Here is a 23,481-nt window from a genome sequence, read left to right on the forward strand (position 1 = left end):
ATATTATTTTAGTTCTGGCATCAAAGTAAAACCAATCTGAAAATCTAGTCTAGTCTTTTGTCCTTTATAGGAGATTTGGGAAGGGCTCCCAATAAAAACCATTGAGAATCTGAATAATGCCTTTGGTCTGCCAAGATCAAATATACCATTGGGCACAATGGACCTACACTGCTAGGGTCGGGAAGGGAAAGTTGTGTGGAATAGCCCAGTACTGCATAAGTATATTTTGAATTATAGTAGTTTTTAAGTATCAAGGAGTATTGGTACAAAATTTTCCACCTGGACATTAAGTGAATGGTGCAGGGCCCATGAGAGGGTAGATAGAGTTTGCACTGTTAAAAGAATAAGCAGCTGGAAGGATCCAACTGCGTAATGTCTCTGATATTGTATGTTCTTCTTAAATTTGTCTTAATTACCTGAAATATGAGAATCTGGTTCTAAACTGCTCTCTTAATCCGTCTAAAGCCTCACTCATGCCTATCTCTGTAACCTCCACCAGCATTACAACTCTTTGTGCTCCCTGTACTCCTTCAATTCTGGCCTTGAGCAGCCCATAACATGCCAAATCTCACAGGTTTATCATGAGGGACATGATTTCTAAATAAAATTAAGCTTCACTTGCCTTCTTGCAACACTCTGAAATCTCAGGATTTTTCACAGGCACTCAAAACTTCACCATTTCTAGGCTGCTATGTCTTGCACTTCCTCTGGATCGATCATGTGATCTGCCCCTCCTCATATCAATGTGATGTTCCTCTAAAAAAGTACATGATTTCCCCTTCAACCTTCTTTCCACTTCCCTGTCCCTCTCTCTTGCTTGGTTGTAATGCTGGGGCAGGTAACTAAGGCAAACCTCCAGACCCAGCCTACTCCCTCAGCTTTGAAAAGCATACAGATTGGGCCCGGCCACTCAAACTGGCAGCCATCAGACAGCAGAGGGAGAAACTGGCGAGAAAACAGCAATCAGTGGGGCTGGTGACTGGTGCCTACCACAGTGAGTTAATGCGACTTCCAACAAAAAATACCAGGTGCCAAAGCCCGCTGTTGGGATGAAATGTTGTTTGGGAGCATGGAAATTTTGATGGCGAGAATAAAAGGGAGATTTTGGTGGAGGCAGCCAATTAAAGGAGATCTGAGGGGCGCTGTGATCAAGAAAGTAGACAAGTCCAATTGATAGAACCACAGAGGAGTCTCCCTGCTGTTTAGCACAGAGAGGGCCATTACAAGGATCCTCCTCAATTGCCTCCTTCCCAGTGGCTGAAGAACTTCTTCTGGAGTTGCAGTGTTGTTTTTGCACATCAAGAGGAACCAAGACATTATCTTCACAGCACGATCTTTAAAATCAAGAAAAATGAAAGGGACAGCACCACCAATGGTACATGGCCTTTTTCAACTTCACAGGAATATAGGAACAAAGGAACTGAAACAGGTGTGGCGAACCTGTTTTCGGAAATATTGAAGGACATTGAATTTTGCACATTCTCCCTCCTGAGTTATTTTTAAAAGTCTGCTAGATTAATTTGGGTCTGTGAATATGCAATTCTTGAAGAATCTGTGGGTCAACAGAGGTGTCCAGTGGGAACTGGAAAGGGAAGAGATATTTTGTATAGCTAAGTTAACAAAGAACTGCTGTTGTCAAGCTAGAGACTCTTGCTGATTGGTTAAAAGCACTTGGCCTAAGAGAAGTGGTCTTTGAACATCTTAGCCTTTATAACTCTCAGGCAGATAGTGAGTGTATGGTGCCTTAGAAGAAAGTTGCAAGAAAAAGAATTTCCTTCCCTCTCTCTGCTCCATCTTTGTGTTAAACTTTCCTCAAAAATGTCTCATCAGGATAATTCCTCTGGCTTTTGAGGGTTTGCGAAGTTATTATAAGTAAGTCATCAGGAGCAGCGGCATTAAAATCTCTTTGAATTTTATCCTTTTAAAAGAAGTATTCCCATATTCCAGTCCTGCCGGGAACAGTGTTTGTTTTGGCCTGTTTATGTTTGTGTGTGAGTATATGGGGGTTCAAATATCTGTGTTTTTTAAAAGGGGAAAATTGTTACACTTCTAAACTACAACTTGTATGTTAAGCTGTTTTTTAACTTGTCTTAAAAAGTAACTGTTTTATAATAAATCAATATTGTTTTGTGTTTACTGAAAGAAGCCTGGTTAGAATTTTTTATGCTGGGAATAACAGTGCCAAAGGTAAATAATTGGCCAGTTTTGTGGGTGAATTAAACATCTAAACTATTGTTATGACCTGTGGAGAAGTGGGGTTAGAATTAACTGTGTACTCCTCCCATCTCAGTCTATTACAAAGGCCATTAAGCCCACTGAGCCTTCTCCGCCAGTCACTTAGATCATGGCTGATCATCTAAGTCAACACCACTTTCCTGCACTATTGCCATATCCCTTGATGTCATTAGACTGCAGAAATCTATTGGTTTCTGTTTGGAACATGCTCAATGACGGATCTTCCACACCCCTTTTGGGTTAGAGAGTTCCAAAGATTCATCACCTCTGAGGGAAAGAATTCCTCCTCATCTTGAATGGCCTAACCTTTATCCTGAGATTATGTCCCCTGGTTTTAGAAGCACCAGCCATCTTATCTACATCCACCCTGTCATGCCCTTTAAGAATTTTGTAAGTTTCACTGAGATCAGCACTTATTCTTCAAAACTCTAGGGGATACAGACCCAGTCTCCCCAATCTCTCCTCATAAGACAATCCTGCCATCCCAGGGATTAATCTGGTGAACCTGCATTGCAATCCCTCTATGGCAACTATATCCCTCCTTAGATAAGGGGACCAAAACTGTACACAATACTCCAGGTGAGGTCTCACCATGGCTCTTTACAACTGCAGCAAAACATCTTTACTGCTGTACTTAAATCCCCTTATGATGAAGGCCAATATACCATTTGCCTTCCTAATTGCTTGCTGCACCTACATGCTAACTTTTAGGAACTCATGACCAAGGATATCCGGGTCCCTTTAGACACCTGCACTTCGCAATATCTCACCATTTAAGAAATATTCTGCCTTCCTGTTTTTTTTTGACCAAAGTGAATAACTTTACACTTATTCACATTATATTTCATCCAGCATGGTTTAACCCATTCATTTAGCCTGTCCAAGTCCTCTTGAAGCTTCCTTGCATCCTCTCCACAACTCACATTCCACCCAGTTTTGTGTAATCAGAAAAATTGGAAATATTACAATTGGTCCCCACATCCAAATTATTTGTATAGATTGTGAACAGCTTTGGACCTAGCACTGATTCTTGCGGTATCCCACTGGTAACAGACAGCCATCCTGAGAATAATCCATTTATTCCTACTCTCTACTTTCTGTCTACTAACCAATTCTCAATCCATACTAGTCTATTACCCCCAATCCCATGCACTCTAATTTTATTTACTAACCTCCTGTGTGGGACTTCCTCAAAAGCCTTCTGAAAACCTAAATACTCCACATCCACTGGTTCTCCTTTATCAATGCTACAAGAAATTTCCTCAAAAAACACCAACAAATTTGTCAAACATGATTTGCCTTTCATAAATCCATGATGACCCTCCCTAATTGTACTATTATTTTCTAAATGTCCAGTTATCACACCCTTTGCAATAGATTCTAACATTTCCCTACTACTGACATCAAACTAACAGGTCTGTAGTTCTCCTTTTTCTCTCTCTCCCTTCCTTCTTAAATAGTGGGGTTACATTTGCTACTTTCCAGTCCATGGGTACCTTTCCAGAATCTATAGGATTTAGGATAACCAGCACTATCTCTCTAGCCACCTCCTTCAACACTCTGGGATGAAGCTTATCTGGTCAAGGGGTTTTATCAACCTCAGTCCACTTAACTTTTCAAGTACTATCTCTTTACTAATACTAATTTCTTTTAGTTCCTCAGTTTCATAAGTCCCTTGGTTGCCTAGTATTTCATGAAAGCCTTTGACTCCGTCAACATATGGAGTATCCTCTTTAAATTTAGCTGCCCTCAGAATTTTTCCCCTTCCTCTGCCTACTCCGATGTGTAGTGCAAGTTGTGATCCACACCAATGGAACCACCACAGACCCTATCTCTGTGAAGACTGGGGTCAAACAAAGCTGTGGCATTGCACCAACCCTCTTCTCCATCTTCCTTGCTGCAAAACTACGCCTCACTTCCATCAAATTACACACAAGTAGGGAAATAATTTCCAGAACAGATGGGAAACTGTTCAACCCATGCCACATCTATCCAAAAACAAAATTACACCAACTTCAGTCATTAAGCTCCAATACGCAGCTGATGCTTGTGTGTGCACTCACTCAGAAACTGAGCTCCAGGCCATTGTTGACTCCCTCCCTGAAGCATATGAGGAAATGGACCTTTCACTAAACACCTGGAAAACCTAGGACCTCTTCCAATTAACTCCCACAACACAACACCTCTCCACATCAATTAAGGTCATGGTGAGATCCTAGAAAATGTGGGACATTTCCCATACCTTGTCAGTCTCCTTTCAACAAAGACAGACATCAGCAATAAAGTTCATCATTGTTTTCTATGCCTGCTGAGCTTTCAGCCTACCAAGTGTCACGGCAGCAGGAAACTGTGACTGAGTGAGAGCTACCTACAACTTCACCAGCTAATTACAGACGTACATATTGAACTGTTTAAAGAAGACTTTTTTTTCTAAAAATAGAAGAAAAGACACTGATCAAAAAATGGTTGCCACAAATCTGGGCTGGGAAGTGTGTCCTGCAGTCAGCATCACTGTGAAGCAATCTGGGAAGAGTGTCCTGCAGTCAGCATCACTGTGAAGCAATCTGGGAAGAGTGTCCTGCAGTCAGCATCGTGGTGAAGCAGTCTGGGAAGTGTGTCCTGCAGACAGCATTGTGGTGAAGCAATTTGGGAAGAGTGTCCTGTAGTCAGCATCGCAGTGAAGCAGTCTGGGAAGAGTTTCCTGCAGTCAGTTCTTGTTGAAAATAACAAGAGTGACATCACAAGACAGCGTGAGAGAGCAGTGGAGAGATCAGAACCAGCACAAGTGTGGGGAAATTTCAAAAAGTGATGTCAGCACAAAGGTGAGAGCTGATTGGTGAGTAGAGGGTAAGTGTTTTTCTCCAGTTTTTCTCCAATTTAAAATAGATTAAGCTAAGGAGAGGTAAGAGTTTTAGTTTTTATTTAAAGTACATAAATAATGTAACTTTTTTAATTGTATTTAACATAAAGGAGTTTTTTTTCAACTAGAGGCATAGCAGAGCAGCTCAGTCCCGTGTTATGTACCGCCCACAAAATGTGGGAAGTTCTAGACTCTCCTTGCAGTCTGACCGACTACAAGTGCAGGAAGTGCCACCAGCTGCAGCTACTTGAGCTCTGGGTTTTGGAACTTGAGCGGCAGCCGGAGGCACTGAGATGCATCTGCGAGGCTAAGAGTTTCGTGGATAGCACGTTTTTAGACATGGTCACCCCACAGCTTGTAGAAGTGTAGACAGAGGGGGAATGGGTGACCATCAGTCAGAAGAAAGGTGTCAGGCAGGTAGTCAGGAAATCCCCAGGGTGCATCTCACTCGAGAACCGTTTTTCTGTGTTGGAAAACGGTGAGAGCTGATTGGTGAGTAGAGGGTAATTGCTTTTCTCCAGTTTAAAATAGATTAAGCTAAGGAAAGGTAAGAGTTTCAGTTTTTATTTAAAGTACATGAATAATTTAACTTCTTTTACTGTATTTAACTTAAAGTAAGGGTTTTTTTTTGTCAACTAGAGGCATGGCATGGCAGCTCAGTCCAGTTTTATGTACTGCCTACAACATGTGGGAAGTCCTAGATGCCGAAAACACCTTTTTCCACTGGGGAGTGCAGCCACGCTCATGGGACTGTGAGTAACTCAGCTGCACGGTGGGGTTGGGGGGAGGAAAAGAGGGGAAGAGCAATAGTGATAGGAGACAGGATAGTAAGGGGAACAGACAGGCGTTTCTGCAGCCATAGACGTGACTCCAGGATAGTACGTTGCCTCCCTGTGCCAGGGCCAAGGTTGTCACTGAACAGCTGCAGGGTATTCTAAAGGGGGAGGACAAACAGATTGAGGTAGTGGTACATATTGGTACCAACGACATAGGTAGAAAGAGGTATGAGGTCCTGCAAGCAGAATTTAGGGAGCTAGGAAGCAGATTAAAAAACAGGACCTCAAAGGTAGTAATCTCTGGATTACTTCCGGTGCCACGCGCTAGTAAGTATAGAAAAAGGAGGTTAGTCCAGAATAATGCGTGGCTGGAGAGATGGTGCAGGAGGGAGGGCTTTAAATTTCTGGGACATTGGGACCGATCCTGGGGGCGGTGGGACCTGTACAAGGCGGACGGGTTGCACCTGAACTGGAAAGGGATCAAGATCCTTACGGGAGGTTTGCTAGTGCTGTGGGGAGGGTTTAAACTAACTTGGCAGGGGATAAGAATCCTGAGAGGAGGTTCAGCAGGGGGAGATACACAGCCAAAATTAGAAGAGAGAGCAAGTGAGTCTGGAAGGCATAGAAATTATAGGCCAGTTAAGGCACATGGGAGTTTGGCAATATTGGATCATATTTATTTTACTGCAAGGAGTCTGACGAATAAGGCAGATGAGTTGAGGGCACAAATTAACACATAGAAGTATGATGTCATTGCTGTCACAGAGAATGGTTGAGAGAGGGGCAGGATTGGCAACTCAATATTCCAGGATACAGGGTCTTCAGACAAGACAAGGAAGGAGGTAAAAGAGGAGGGGGTTTCGCAATATTGATTAAGGAATCAATTACAGCAGTAAGGAGGGATGACATCTTAGAAGGCTTCTCAAATGAAGCCACATGGGTAGAACTTAAAAACAAAAAAGAAGCAAACATATTGCTGGAAGTGTACTATAGGCCCCCAAACAGTCAGAGAGAAATAGAAGAGCAGATATGTAGGCAAATTCCAGAGAAGTGTAAAAATAATACGGTAGTAATAATGGGGGATTTCAACTTGCCCAACATTAACTGGGTTAGTCATAGTGTGATAAGTTTAGAGGGAGCAGAATTCTTAAGATGCATCCAAGGGAGCTTTTTAAGCTAGTACGTAGAAGGTCCTACAAGAGAGGGGGCAGACCTGGACTTAATTTTAGGGAATGAAGCCGGGCAAGTAGCGGAGGTATCAGTGGGGGAGCATTTTGCAGATAGTGATCATAACTCCATTAGATTCAAGGTTGTTATGGAAAAGGACAAGGATGGGCCAGAAATCAGAGTTCTAAATTGGGGGAAGGTCGATTTTAATAAGATCAAATATGATTTGGCCAGAGTGCACTGGGAGCCGCTACTTTTAGGCAAATCTGCATCAGAGCAGTGGGATTTATTCAAGAAGGAAATAGGGAGAGTACAGGGCCAAATTATTCTGGTAAAGATAAAGAGTGGGACCAATAAATCCAGGGAACCCTGGATGTCAAAGGATACACAGGATTGGATAAAGAGAAAAAGGGAGGCTTATGGCAGATACCGAGGGCTCAAAACAGTGGAAGCCCAAGAAGAGTATAGAATGTGTAGAGGGGAACTTAAAAAGGAAACTAAGAGAGCAAAAAGGGGCATGAAAAAATATTGGCAGATAAAATAAAGGAAAATTCAAAGTTATTTTACAAGTACATTAAGAGTAAGAAGATAACTAGGCAAAGAGTAGGGCCAATTAAGGACCATGGTGGTAATTTGTGTGTGGAGCTGGAAGACATAGGTAGGGTTCTAAATGAATACTTTATGTCGGCGTCCACAAGTGAGAGGGACGAAATGGGTATGGAAATCAGGCAGAAGGACTGTGATATAATTAAAGAAATTAGCATAGAAAGGAGGTTCTAAGTGGTGGCAGGCTTAAAAGTAGATAAATCTCTAAGCCCAGATGAAATGTATCCCAGGCTGTTGAGTGAGGCAAGGGAGGAGATAGCAGGGGCACAGGCAATAATTTTCAATACTTCTCGGGCCACAGGAGAGATGTCGGAGGACTGGAGGATAGCCAATGTGGTACTTTGATTCAAGAAGGGAGGAAGGGATAAATCAGGGAACTACAGGCCAGTCAGTCTAATCTCAGCAGTGGGGAAACTATTGGAAGCAATTCTGAAGTACAGAACTAAGCTACACTTGGGGAGGCAAGGATTAATCAAGGGCAATCAGCAAGGTTTTGTTAAGGGGTGGTCATGTCTGACCAATTTGATGGAATTTTTCAAAGAGGTGACCAGGTGTGTAGATGAGAGCAATGCATATGACGTAGTCTACTTGGGCTTCAGCAAGGCTTTTGATAAGGCCCTGCAGGGGAGACTGATAATGAAGGTAACAGTGCATGGGATCCAAGGCAATTTGGCAAATTGGATCCAGAATTGGCTTAGTGGCAGGAAGCAAAGGGTGATAGTCGAGGGGTGTTTTTGTGACTGGATGCCTGTGTCCAGTGGGGTTCCACAGGGATCGGTGTTGGGTCCTTTGCTGTTTGTGGTATATATAAACGATTTAGACTTGAATGTAAGAGGGTTGATCCGTAAGTTCGTGGATGACAGGAAAATTAGTGGGGTGGTAAATAGTGAGGAGGATAGCCTTAAGAGGATATAGATGGCCTGGTCAGATGGGCTGATCAGTGGTAAATGGAATTTAATCTGAATAAGTGTGAGGTGATGTATTTGGGCAGGACAAACAAGGCATGGGAATACACGATGAATGTTGGGAACTACTGAGGATCAGAGGGACATCGGTGTGCATGTCCACCGATCCCTTACGGTAGCAGAACAGTTAGCTAAGGTGGTTAAGAAGGCATATGGGATACTTGCCTTTATTAGCCGAGGCATAGAAAATAAGAGCAGGGAGGTTATGCTGGAACTGGATATAAAATGCTGGTTAGGCCATAGCTAGAGTGTTGCATGCAGTTCTGGAATCCACATTAGGAAGGATGTGATTGCACTAGAGAGAGTGCAGAAGAAATTTTCCAGGACGTTGCCTGGGCTGGAGAGTTTTAATTATGAGGAGAGATTGGATGGACAGGGGTTATTTTCCCTGGAGCAGAGGAGATTGAGGGAGGACATGATTGAGGTGTATAAAATTATGAGGGGCATAGATAGGGTAGATGGGAAGGAACTTTTTCTCTTGGTGGAGGGATCAATAACCAGGGGGCATAGATTTAAGGTAAGGGGCAGGAGATTTAGAGGGGATGTGAGGAAGAATTTTTTCACCCAGAAGGTTGTTGGAATCTGGAACTCACTGCCTGAAATGGTGGTAGAGGTAGAAACCCTCATAACATTTAAGAAATATTTGGAAGTGCACTTGCGTTGCCATGGCATACAAGACTATGGGCCTAGTGCTGGAAAATAGGATTAGAATAGTTAGGTACTTGTTTGACTGGCGCAGACTCAATGGGCTGAAGGGCCTTTTTATGTGCTTCAGACCTCTATGACTCTATGACTCTAAATCACCTGATGGCTGATACTGGGAAGTTAACCATTTTTCTGGAAAATTCATATATGAATTACACTGCAAGCCTGTTACATGGAATTTTACACTTGGGAGGCGCCAAGGTCCGCTTCAAACAGAGAGACTCTTCAAAGGAAGGCAGTAAAGATGCAAAGTGCTGGACTTTGATCAGATATTTATCGGACATTCAAAATCCCTAACCCCATCTCCTGCTGATTTATATCTTGAAATGTGTTATAGGTTTCAGAGGTTTAAGAATCAAAAAATGGATTATTTGGTCTCCAACAATGAATGCAAGACTTGCTAACTGAATTGCTTTCCGGGAAATACAGAGAGGAGTTTTAAAAACTGGTTCTTCCAAGCAGAATGAGAAAAAGAACAAGCTGGAGGAGAAAAAAAAAACATGGCAGTCATCTAAAACACTGCTGGAAAAAAGCAGTAAAGATTTCTCTCTCTCTCTCTGTGGAAGCAAAATCGTGTATGCAACAGAGTGCAGACCTGAGCAAAGTCAAGTTCAGAATTCTACAGGAAACCACCTAATGTCTGCGATGTTCAACAATCCACGCCTCAACGACAAGCAAAGGACTTAATCATACATTATTTTAACTTTTATTGGACTCTAACTTTCTCACTTCTGAGATCTGTGTTGTCACGTCTTTGTTATTTGTCTTGGGCTTATTAACCTTTTTTATTCATTCATGGGATGTGGGCACCGCTGGCTAGGTTAGCATTTATTGCCCTTCCCTAATTACCCTTGAGAAGATGTTGGTGAGTTGCCTTCTTGAGCCGCCGTAGTCCATGTGGTGTAGGTACATTCATAGTGCTGTTAGGGAGGGAGTTCCAGGATTTTGAGCCAGTGACGGAGAAGGATTGATGATATATTTCCAAGTCAGGATGGTAAGTGGCTTGGAAGAGAACTTCCAGGTGGTGGTATTCCCATATGTCTGCTGCCCTTGCCCTCCTACATGATAGTGGTCATGGGTTTGGAAAGTGCTGTTGAAACAATTCCTTCAAAAAAATTTAAAAACTGCAAAAAGATTGTCTTGAGTCTGTAATACAAAGTGCAAAAATGTCCACATTAGATGCCAATGTTTTTCTAGAAAAGAGGGAAGTCACTTATGAGGATTTAATTAATGAGTTAAAAGGGCGAGCTCAGCGCTCAGAATGAGAGTTTCATTTGAAAGCCATAATATGTATGATGTTAAAATGCATGGCCAGAGAATTTGGTTGCCCACCTAAGACAGAGTAAGAAAAGAAATAGAATTGTCCAAAATACAGCTGGAACAAAAATGAAAAGAGTTAGAACTCCAAGCATTAGAAAAAAAGAGAGGAAAGAGAAAGGGAAAGATAGAAAGCTTTCTGGATAAGACTATGTGAACTGAAAAGGAGGATAAAGGCAGCCAGGCAGGCACCAATGCTCGCTGATGATTATGAGTTGATCCATAAACCCTCAACCCCAAGGAAACCCTTCCCTAGTCACCCCCAACCAACTGAGAAGGATAGAAGGTGGGGGAGTGATCGGAAACTGAGCATCCATGGGAGTGAAGGGACGGCTGGAACTGCAGGGGTCCCTCCTCAGGCCAGAAAGGATGGTGCTGAGAAGAAAAGTGGGGCCAGGAAGCCTGTGTGGTTTAATTGCCAACAGGTAGGGCACCTCCATGCCGACTGTTGGAGGTTACTGGAAAAACCCATGGGATTTATCAGGGCACATACACCCCACATGCCAAATGGGAGTCTGTTAGAGAGCATTGCGGACCAGGATATGGCTCTGACTGCAACAGCAAACCTCGGTAGATGCACTACTGTGAGTGCGGGTGAGTTTAAACAAATGCCTGAGAGTTACAAGGATTTTGGATCAGAAGGAAGAATGGCCACATTTACCCAGGGTGAAGGCGAATAAGCCTATCGTGATAGTGAGGGAAACAGAGATCAGCCAAACTGTACTTCTGGAAAAAGACATGGCTTTTCCACCAGAGAATGCAGTGATTCCAAAATGCTGGTAAAGGTTATCCAAGGACGGTACATGCCCAACTCCTTATGCCAGGTGCACATGGAGTACAACCTTGTTTTAGGACCGGTGGATATGGGAGTCATCTCCAATTTGTTTGTGGATGGGATCAACTTGCTCTTTGGCAATGACTTGGCGGGATCAAAAGTGATAGCATCTCCAGTGGTTTCAAAGAAACCAAGTGCGGTCAGGGAGACAAGACACCTGCAGGAGAACTTGTCTGGTATTTTCCCTAACTCTGTGGCAACCTGGTCTAAGGCCAAACAAGCTCTGGCAGTGGAGGCTGAAGTAGCATTGCAGTCAGATGACTATTGTCTAGTTACTTGAAACCTTTTTTGGGAATCTAGAAGACCCTAAGGAAGTAATAAATAGATATTCCTTGGTTGAAGCTCAGCTAGCTGACCCGCTGTTAAAAAAGTTAGCTCAGGCTGCCCAAAATGAAACTGGGGCAGAGGCAATCCCTGAGAGCTACTGCATTAAAAATGAGGTGCTGATGAGGAAATGGAGACTCCGTCAGACCTGGAAATTAGGAGTGGACCACAATCTATCAGGTAGTGGTGCCTCCAAGGTACCGTGGGGAAATATTACTTCTAGCACACAAAGTTCCGATGGCTGGGCATATGGGGATACAAAAAACCCAAGCCCGCACCAGTCAACATTTTTACTGGCCTCACCACAAGAACGTTGCAAGGTTTTGCGGAACCTGCCATGCCTGCCAGGTTGTGGGGAAACCCCAACCCACAATAAACCTACAACTATGATTCCCATGCTAGATTTTGGGGCAGCACTGGAGAAGTACCACTAGTGGTGTCATTGCAATATTCTCCAAATCTGATGGCAAGAAAGGCAGCCCAACAGCAGCCTCCTCTCTCAAGCCAACATGCCCAGCATCGAGGCGCTAGTCACTCAAAATCAGCTCCATTGGGCAGGACATGTCATTCACATGTCTGACACCAGACTCCCAAAGGAACTGCTCTGCTCAGGACTTGGTCACAGCAGGAGACACTCAGGAGGACAGTGGAAATGCTTCGGGGATGTCCTCAAAGCATCTCTGAAGAGGTCAAACATCCCTGTTGACTTCATGGGAGCCCCTGTCCTGGGACCGACCAAAATGGAGAGCTTTCAATTGGGAAGGCAGCAAACACGTTGATAGACTTCGTCGGGAATGTGCACTGGCCAAGCCGAGATGTCGGAGAGAGGGTGCAAAACTCCCAACAACTCATGTGCCTGACCCTTCAAGCATCGTCTGCCCCCCACATGTGGCAGAGTCTACAGATCAAGCATTGGACTCATCAGCCATGTCAGAACCCATCGAGCCTGTAGTGGAAGCAAGTTGTCCTCCACATGACCACGAACCCCCTGAGAGAGAAGAATGCAGTTGTTGTTGTATTTGATTGACAGCAGGATGCCGCGCCCGTTGCCGCGGATTGGCTGGAATAAGTGGGTGGGCGGGGTTACACCCGGCCAATGGAAGGTGGCTTTACTCACAGTGGTGGTGGCCAATTGGTGGGGTTGTTGTTGGGAACTGAGGGGTGACAGTTTGTGCGCCAATTTCAGAGACAGGAGGAGGAGAATCTCAATCAGGAGCCGCCAGGGTGAGTGTTTATCCGGGGAGAAGAGGAGGGAAGGAGCGAGGGAGCGAACGAGCCCGCCTGTCCGTCGGCCGGTTGGCTCATCACCCCCCGCGGGCTCGCTCCCGCGCCCGCCGGCTCATCACACCCGCGCCCGCCCGTCCCGCCGGCTCATCATCCCCGCTCACACCCTGGACTCAGGTTTAACTCGTCGCCGGAGCACTGAGCTGAGTCCGCTGCCGGAGGCCAGGCGCCGTCCCTGTCTCCGCACCGGGGCCGTGGTGGGCGTCCCCGTCCCGTGGGTGGGTGGGGCGTACCTGTCCCCACACCCAGGTTGAGGGGTAGTGCTGGGTGGTGATAGTGTACATGTGCCCCGCACCAGGATGATGATGATGATGATGATGGTGGCGGCGTGGGTGTGATGTACCTGTGCCCACACTCATGGAAGGGGGAAGGGGGTGGGGAGAGAGGGGTGATATAACTGTTGATGCCCTGATGTACATGTGCCTGCACCTTTGCTGCTGCTGAGGGTACCATTCCCTGGCTCTTTCTTGCTTCAAATGGATGGTGAGGAAAATTCACTCTGCCTTGAAGAGGCTTTAGTGAGACATTGTATCATCCACTTAAAACTAACACTATCTTAACATCAGCTGGAGGGTTTTGGTTGTTTGGTGATTATTATTGTTGGTAATTACAGCATGCTGCTTTAGATTTAGATTTGTTTCAAATCTGGACATCAAAACCTGGTATCGGAAAAAGTGACATTGTGAAGCTGTTTGTTGTAATAATGTCCTTTGGGGAAGGAAACTTGCTGTTCTTACCAGGTCTGGCCCATATATGACTCCAGTTCCGTACCAACATGGGTGATTCTAAACTGTGTTCAAATGCTCCGTTGCAGTGGCTCTCAAGCTGGGATCTACAGACACTGGTGGGGGTGGGGGCAGGCTATTGAGACTTTCCGGGGGGGTCCGGGGAATAATTTGAAGAGTCCTTTTGCTGTGATGGGGCGGTTTGGGCGCACACTGTTGGCCGCTATTTCGATTCCCTCTGCTCAAGCACAGCAGGACACTGGTAAGAGATTGCTGGGCTGGCACTGGAACAGAGGCAGTTCTGGAAAGGACCTCAGGATTGGTGGACTGTCTGAGAATCCTACAAGGAGCTTCAGAGACTCTCAGAATGGATTTGCAGGGCTGGGGCTGGAGGAGGAATAAGTAGTGAGTAAGTGGGTGATGGAGGGTTACAACCAGCCTGGTGCCATTGTTCCCAACAGGAGTCACCAAGTGTGTTTTCTCTCCAAGAAGCTTCGGGAGTTGTCATGAGATGAAGTATTCAAAAGCATGTTGCCAAACCTGTATGGTTACCTTTGAGTTGAAGGGAAGATAAAAGTTTTCTTATAACCAATCACTTCAACGTTCATGATATCAAACAGCCCAGATAAACTTACGTGTAAGTCCCGTTGGCTGGACACTGATGAATTTTACATTCAGAAATGTAAACGTAGGAGGAGTTTATAGTATAAACTTAGATGGGGACGTGGGGGGTCAATGATTACTAATCCATTTGAAAATGGTTCCTTCAACCAAAATAGAGCCACTGGTCTAGAAAGCCACTCTAGCTGTATTCAACCCATGTAAAGTACTGTGGATGCTGGAAATCTGAAATGATGACAGAAAATCCTGAAAATACTTATGTCAGGCGGCACATGTGGTGAGAGGGAAACAGAAGTAATGCTTCAGGTTGACGACCTTTCATCAGTTCAGGTTTCTGATGGCAGATCTTCGACTTGTAAAGTAAATTTTCTCTTTCTGCACAGATGCTGCCTGATCTGCTGAGTATTTCCAGCATTTTCTGGTCTTTATGTGTATTCAACTTATGGTAGTTTAAGGCAAAGGATCTTCTCAGGGCAACTAAGGATTGGTAATAGATGATGGGCTTGCCAGGATGGTTTTTGAAGATGAGCACTTGATGAGAAAGTTGCTATTATTTTGTTGCATCTTTGCCATTTTGTGATGCCGTGACTGGCAGTACTGTTCCCACCGTATATAGTTGAGTATATTTGTAGTAATGTTTTGCTCACTTTACATGGCGGAGATAAATCCATCAAACTGTTTATTAACCAGGTAACATAAGAGTAAATATCATTGACAAGCATAAAAGCAAAATGCTGCAGATGCTGGATATCTAAAATAATAAATTTCTTTTTTTTAATCACTGAGCAATTTGCTTATCCTGACTTTTGTGCGAAGCAAAGGATTCCAACAGTGATGTCTTGGGCTAGCTGTCTATAAGTTGATGAATCTATCAATTTTCCTGAGGTTGAAGCTCTGGAATGCTTAAAAGGCAGCTAGACTGGGAAAGGGGCAGTGAAGTGAGACTAATTAAATAATATATTCAGAGCCAGCACAGATATGAGGGGCTGAATGGATCACCTTTTGTGTTGTAAGGTTCTAGGATTGAGCAGGCTATGGAAAGTGACCCCAAATCTGAAGCAAATAGTTCCATGATTTATTTTATTCCCAGTAACCTTCCATTTTGTATTGAATGTTGCTTAGTGGACAGGGAAACTGTTTTGAGCTTTGTGCCCTCTCTCCAAAGCCTCAAATTTGCCTCTGCCTGAAAATGACAAAATCTCTGTATTCATCTGGAACACATCCTCTCCATTTTGTTTGGTTAGAGGTCAGAGACTTGGCAAGGTCATGCGATCATAAGAAATAGGAGTAGGCCATTTGGTGCCTCAAGCCTGCTCTCGTTCAATATGATCATGGTTGATCTGATTTTGGCCTTAACTCCGTTATCCTGCCTATTCCCCATAACCTTTGTTGATCAAAAATCTGTCTTAACACAGCCTTAAATATAGACAATGACCCAGCCCCTGTGGAAGAAGATTCCAAAGACTAACAACGCTCTAAGAGAAGAAATTCATCCTCATCTCGTTAAATTAGAACCTGTATCTTTAAACTGTGTCCCCTAGTTCTAGATTCCCCATGGGGAGCCTCCCAGCATCTACCCTGTCAAGCCCTCTCAGAATCTTATATGTTTCAATAAGATCACCTCATTCTTCTAAACTCCAATGAATGTAGCTCAAACTTTTCTCATAAGACCATCTCTTCATCCCAGCAATTGGCCCAGTGAACTATCTCTGAACTGCTTCCAAGTCTAAGATGCAGAAAGATTTACGAGAATAGTTTCAAGGATAAGGGACTTCAGTTTGATGGACAGATTGGGGAAGCTAGGTTTATTCATCTTAAGAGAAGAGAAGGGAAAGACGAGAGGAGATTTGAAAAAGGTATTCAAAATCATGAGCGGTCTGGTCTGCGTAGATGGAGAGCAATGGTTCCCATGACGGTAGGATCGAGAACCAGAGGACACCGACTTAGATTGGCAAAAACATAAACGGTGACATGAGGAAAATGGCTTTTTTTCACAGCGAGTGGTTAGGATCTGAAATGCACTGCCTGAGAGTGTGGTGGAGGCAAATACAACCGTGACTTTCAAAAAGGCATTGGACCCTTGACCTCTTCAGGGATATTTTACACAGGTTTATCATTACTTCTCTGTTACTTCTGCATTAACTTCTCTGTTACTTCATTGAAAAACTAAAACCAAACACAATTTGCCTTCATCAAACCCTTACTGACTTTTCTTAATTAATCCACGTTGCCCAACTGACTTAATTTTTGTCCCGGATTATCATTTCGAAATCTTTCCCACTACAGAGGTTAAACTGATGGGCCTGTAGTTGCTGCCCAATGGAGCTGGCTTTGAGTGATCAGCACCTTGATGATGGGCATGTTGGCTTGGGAGAGGATGCTGCTGTCGGTTTGCCTTACTTGCCATTGGATTTGGAGAATCTTGCGAAGGATGAATTGGTCGTACTTCTCCCATGCTTTGAGGTGCCTACTGTAGGTTGTCCAAGCCTCCAATGTATATAGGAGTGCAGGGATCACTGCTGCCGGTTAACTGTGACCTTAGTCTCGGGTTTGCGATCCTGGCTCTCAATGCTCTTTTCCTCAATCGGCAGAAGTTGGCAAACTGGAGGCACTTTGAAGAACTTCTCAACCAAAACTGTCTTCGACTTGAACGCCCTCGACTCCATTCTTCAGTACCCCGTCCAACTCAGCCTCAGTGCCCTCCCAGTCTAGAACCAAGCCATTTGACAGCTGAAAAATAGAAAAGCCTCTGGGGCAGATGGAATCCCTGCTGAGATTCTGAAATGATGAATTTTGTCGAATTTGTCTGCCTTCATTGCGAGGAGGCTCCTAAGATATGGAAAATGGCCCACGTTATCCAGAATTTCGATATTGATCTTAATAGATATGGTGAAGTGTTGTGTTGTGGGAGCTGATTAGAAGGGCACCTAGTTTCTCAGTTTAATAAAAGGCCCATTTCCTCAGTACTTTGGAGAAGGAGTTAGCAATGACCTGGAGCTCTGTTTCTGAGTGACAGCGCACATAAGCAGCATCTGCATACTGAAGCTGGATAACTAAAATTGGAGTGACTTTGGTTTTGAGTTACAGGTGGTGTGGGTTGAACAGTTTCCCTTCTGTTCTGTAGATTATGTCTATGCTTGTGGATGGTTTGCTGGAGGTGAGATGCATTGAGGGAGATGCAGAAAAGGGTTTGTGTGATGACATAGCCTTCCTTGACCCTAGTCTTCACTGAGTTAGGGTCTGTGTGGAGCTGTTGGTAAATGTGAGGCATTCACTTTGGTTGTAAGAATAGAGAAGTAGAATATTCTTTTATAATGCATGAAACATTTGAATGTTGATGTTCAGAGAGACTTGGTGTGCTTGTACAAGGAACATAAAATTAGCCTGCAGCCACTGCAAGCAATTAGGAAGGGACATGGCATGTTGAAAAGAATCTAGCTTTATACCTCCACTAGAGTGTATCAGCAAAACCATTGTTCTACCCTTCAAAATATTTACATAGTGCTAACCATCTATATAATAAAATGAGTTCCACATGCACTTTCTTTGAAGACCAATACCAAGGCTCTGAGCTCCTCTTCCTAAAAAATGGTAGAAAGTTGTTCTTGGAGCAAAGAATGTTAAGGAGTAATTTAGTAGAAGGGTTCAGAATTATGAAGAGTTTTCATAGGGTAGATGAGAAAAACTATTTCCACTGGCAGGAAGCTTATAATGCCTTCAGACAGTGTTTTATAATCAGGAAGACTCCACCAGAAAGGATAATGGAAGCAGATTCAATAGTAACTTTCAAAAGGGATTTGGGCATCTATTTGAAAAATGATAAATTGCAGGGCTATGGGGGAAGCGCTAGCACAGGCAAGATGGGTTGAATGGCACCTATGTTGCAAGATATTTCTGTGGCAGGTTCAGTTCGAATCATTGGGGAACTGATACCAATTGCTGTAGCTGGCAGGGCTAATAGTGTATGCTCCTGAAAAAGATTGAGGCTTTAGTGATGAGAGACAATGCAATCAACAGTGCTTGTTAATAAAAACAAAAAAACAGCGGATGCTGGAAATCCAAAACAAAAACAGAATTACCTGGAAAAACTCAGCAGGTCTGGCAGCATCGGCGGAGAAGAAAAGAGTTGACGTTTCGAGTCCTCATGACCCTTCGACAGAACTTGAGTTCGAGTCCAGGAAAGAGCTGAAATATAAGCTGGTTTAAGGTGTGTGTGTGGGGGGCGGAGAGATAGAGAGACAGAGAGGTGGAGTGGGTTGGTGTGGTTGTAGGGACAAACAAGCAGTGATAGAAGCAGATCATCAAAAGATGTCAATGACAAAAGTACAATAGAACACATAGGTGTTAAAGTTAAAGTTGGTGATATTATCTAAACGAATGTGCTAATTAAGAATGGATGGTAGGGCACTCAAGGTATAGCTCTAGTGGGTTTTTTTTTAAAAATGGAAATAGGTGGGAAAAGGTTCCTTTTCCCACCTATTTCCATTATTAAAAAAAAAACCCACTAGAGCTATACCTTGAGTGCCCTACCATCCATTCTTAATTAGCACATTCGTTTAGATAATATCACCAACTTTAACTTTAACACCTATGTGTTCTATTGTACTATTGTCATTGACATCTTTTGATGTTCCGCTTCTATCACTGCTTGTTTGTCCCTACAACCACACCAACCCCCTCCACCTCTCTGTCTCTCTATCTCTCCGCCCCCCACACACATACCTTAAACCAGCTTATATTTCAGCTCTTTCCTGGACTCGAACTCAAGTTCTGTCGAAGGGTCATGAGGACTCGAAACGTCAACTCTTTTCTTCTCCGCCGATGCTGCCAGACCTGCTGAGTTTTTCCAGGTAATTCTGTTTTTGTGCTTGTTAATAGTTTGGACTTATCAGCTGATGTCTGTTATGTCATGGAAAGAGTAGATTCTCCTCCATTATGGGAAGCAATTGAGTCTGTTTTTTGTCATATAAATTGGCGAAGTATTCCCTACTCCTAAATTTTCTTTATTGTTTGTTTAAAACAAATCCACTTGAAGTCTTAGATGGTATTCTTTGCTTAATCTATTTTCTCTGATGCTTATCTGTAGATGATTATATTCAAATGCTGTTATAACTCTCCTTTTTGCATCATTGGTGAGCAATTTGTGATTGGGAGACAAAAGAGCATCACATCATAAAGACTACCATGTCATTACTGCTGTGATGTCACTTCAAGTGGCATTAAATTCAAAGACTTGCACTGAGTAAGTTGTTCTGTGAAATCCAAACCAACTATATTTTGTTAAATGATGTTACAAGGCACTAATGCATTCTTAGGACTTACGATGACTTTACAAATCATTGACATTTGGCTATTTTGGTTTATGATGTGTCACCCTTAATTGTGTTATAATATATTACAAGGCTGAAAAAGCAATTGTGTTTATGTAACTTCATGAACTATGACAGTGAAGTTAAGTGACCTTATAATCACTCAGATCTTCTTTTAACTCTTTTTATATGTAGTTTTTCTGTTGCTCATATCTCCTGTAAATGCCAATGTTATGGTTCCTGGATTGTATGTCCCACGGTACTAAAAGAGAAGTATCGTAGACACGGATTGTTATGAGGTGAGCTGCTAAAAAATAAGAATTGAGAGAGAGAAGTAAAATTTTGCTGATGTACAATTGTTCTGTAGGCATTACCCTTTTTTAACACAGTCAAAGCTTATTGTTCAAAATGCATCATCGTCAAAGAAAATGCTTTAGATAGAATTCACTTTTTATTCGTTCACGGGTATCTTGCATTGATGCCTGGACTGGCTTTTGTTGCCCGTGCTCGATTGCCCTGAAAAGGTAGAAGGAGGCCACCTGCTTGAACTGCTGTGGTCAATATAGTTTTCTTGTGGCAGTTTGATATAACTAAGTGGTTTGCATCTGTGATTTGAGAAGGTATTTTAGATTTAGCCATGTTGGTATGAGACTGGAGTCACAGACCAGACTGCAAAAGGACAGCAGATCTTTTTCCCTATAGAACTTTAGTGAGCCAGTAGGTCTTTATGACAATCCAATGGCTTCATTGTTACTTTTTCACTGATTTACCTTTAAATTCAGTTGCAAAGAAAAGTCTGAAAATATATTCCCACCCACTCTGTAGGCTTTGAACTCTTGTTCGCTGCATTATTACATGAGTTCCTTAGTCCAGCTACACCACTGCACTAATGTACTTGATTGGGGATCAAGGTCATCATAATGGTCAGTCTCTGAAGTTGTATTCATTACCATATCAAAGTGTGTTTTTAATATACATTCTGAGGAAATATATTTCCAAAGTCAAAGAAGATGAAGGTGGTGGGGAAAAAACAAAAAGACTTTCATTTATATAGCACCTTTCACAACCTCACCCTGTGATGTGATTGTGAAGTGTAGTCACTGTTGCACTGTATGAAATGCAGCAGCAAATTTGAGTACATCGTGGCCCCACAAACAACAATATGATAATGATCAGATTTTTTTTGCAGTGATTTTTGGTTCAGGAATGACGACCAGGACTCTGGGGATATCTCCGCTGCTGTTCAGAATGGTGTCATAGGCTCTTTTCCATCCACCTGAGAGGGCAGACAGGACCTGGGTTTAATGCCTCATCCAATAAACAGCACTTCTGACACTACACTGGCAAGACAGCCTAGATTTTGTGCTCAGGTTTCTGAAATGAGACTTTAACCTGGAATATTCTGACTCTGAGCTCAGAGCACTGCCATTGAGTCCTGACTGACACCTGGGGCACAATAAAGACAGCAGGTGTAAGGGAATATTTAGTATCTAGCAAACATAATGTACTGACATTCAGGTTAGACATAAAAAATACGGAATAAACTTCTGTTTATATTGTGCATGTCATGACCTTAGCTTCCAAACAAATCAAAGGAACCACTTTTTGAAGTATAGTCATGTTATTAGAGTTTTTTGAGGATATAGCAAGCAGGGTAGATGAAGGGGAACCAGTAGATGTAGTGCATTTGGATTTCCAAGAGTCATTTGATAAGGTGCCAGATAAAAGTTTACTGCAGAAGATAAGAGCTCAAGATGTTGGGGTGATATATTTGCATGAATAGAGGATTGGCTAGCCAACAGGAAGCAAGTAAATGAATAAGTGGATCATTTTCGGTTGGCAGTTTACTACTGGAGTGCCGCAGGGATCAGTGCCGGGGCGACAACTATTTACGCTCTGGAATTGATGAATTGGATGAAGTGACAGATTGTTATGTCTAAATTTGCTGATGATACAAAGATAGATAGAAAAGCAAATTATGAGGGGGATACAAAGAGTCTGCAAAGGATCATAGGTTAAATGGAAGATGGGATATAATGTGGGGAAATGTGAAGTTGTCCACTTTGGCAGGAAGAATGGAAATATAGAATATTATTTAAATGGCAAGAGGCTGCAGAACAAAGATCTGGGTGTCCTTTTAAATGAATTACAAAAGGTTAGTATACAGGTACAATTAATTAGGAAGGCAAACGGGATGCTGGCCTTTATTGCAAGGAGGATGGAGTATAAAAGTATTGAAATCTTGCTGGAACTGTACAGGGCATGGATGAGACCGCACCTGGAATACTATCTACAGTCTTGGTTTCCTTACCTAAGGAGGGGATACACTCCATTTGGAAGCAGTTCCCAGAAGGTTCACTAGGCTCGTTCCTGGGATGATGGGGTTATCTTATGAGGAAGTGTTGAGCATGTTGGGCTGTACTCATTGGAGTTTAGAAGAATGAGGGGTGATTTTATTGAAACAAATAAGATTCTGAGGGGTCTTGGCAAGGTAGACACTGGGGGGATGTTTCCTCTCATAGGGGAATCTAGAATGAGGGGGCATGGTTTAAAAATAGAGTCTCATATATAAGTCGGAGATGAGACTTTCTCTCCTCAGAGGGCCTTTGGAATATTCTTACCCAGCAAGCAGTGGAGGCTGGGTTATGGAATAAATGTAAGGTTAGACAGATTTTTGATTAACAAGGGAGTCAAGGGTTATGGGGACAGGCAGGAGAGTGGAATTGAGCCTACAATCAGATCAACCATGACCTTATCGAATGGTGGAGCAGGCTTGATGGGCCTAATGGCTTACTCCTATTTCTTATGATCTTTGTGATCATTGGCAATGTATGTTAGTCAATTTGCACATAGCAAGGTTTGATGAACAGCAGTGTAATAAATGACCAGATAATTTGCTTTGTTTTGTTTGAGGGATAAATGTTGTTCAGGACACAGAAATAACCGCCCTCCCCACCGGCTCTTTGAATAGTACCTTGTCATCTTATACATCCATCTGAAAGGGAAGACGGGACCTTGATTTAACACCACCTTCGAAAGACAGCACCTCCTGGAAAGCCCAGATTATCTGCTTGAGTCTCTGGAGTGTGACCTGAACCCGCAACCTTATAACTAAGAGGCAAGAGTATTTAGAAGGAATAAAAGCAAAATGAAGCCAATTAAAAAAAACTCTTTTTTTAAAAAAAGAGCTGTTCTTAAAGGTGTGAGATATTGTATGGGCATGGTAAAATGGGAAGAGATATTCGAAGGATATAATACAGAAGGAAAGTTGAAGAGTTTCGAAGGGACACCTTATAAAATCCTAAAGAAAGTTATCTTTGAAATGGTTGGGGATAGAATAAAAGACTAAGGTTAGTCTGGCTTACTTACAAACTTGTGAATGAAATTTTGGGGACAGCAAGCATATAAAATGTTTTAATTCAAGAAAGAAATAGCATAGGGAGATGACTGTTTTCTGAGGAATGCTAAGGAACTGATTAGGGCTGGATAAAGAAATTATGAGGAAAAGAAAACAATGCCTTATTCTGCTTTAAGTATGTCAATAATAATCAAAGGGTGCATTGAGATGGTGGCCCACTGAAACATGACAGTTGGGAAGTGGTGTCTCAGAGTAGAAGCAAAGTACATAATGGTTATTTTCAACGGCGTTCACAAAAGAAGTGAGAGATATGGCACAATCGGAGGTGCAGTCTGCAGGTGAATGCAGACAAATATTTTAAAATCACAGGAGAGGACATATTGAGGAGATTGTT

The 23,481-nt window shown here is 42.9% G+C and overlaps 1 protein-coding gene and 1 long non-coding RNA gene across 2 annotated transcripts in view; both read left to right on the forward strand.

Moving 5' to 3' along the window:
* Window positions 1-5,745: 5,745 nt before the first annotated feature.
* On the forward strand, window positions 5,746-9,778 carry LOC121292235. Its single transcript, XR_005946227.1, has 2 exons — window positions 5,746-5,847; window positions 9,652-9,778. It is a non-coding gene; the product is annotated as an uncharacterized LOC121292235 (long non-coding RNA).
* A 3,129-nt stretch (window positions 9,779-12,907) lies between these two features.
* vrk1 (VRK serine/threonine kinase 1) overlaps window positions 12,908-23,481 on the forward strand; it is a 67,686-nt gene continuing 57,112 nt past the window's right edge. The window contains exon 1 of the mRNA XM_041215119.1: window positions 12,908-13,014. The gene's annotated coding sequence lies outside the window, so the exon portion shown is untranslated. The remainder of the gene's footprint in view (window positions 13,015-23,481) is intronic.

Source organism: Carcharodon carcharias, chromosome 20 (genome assembly GCF_017639515.1).
Source record: "Carcharodon carcharias isolate sCarCar2 chromosome 20, sCarCar2.pri, whole genome shotgun sequence".
In the NCBI taxonomy this organism is placed as follows: domain Eukaryota; kingdom Metazoa; phylum Chordata; class Chondrichthyes; order Lamniformes; family Lamnidae; genus Carcharodon; species Carcharodon carcharias.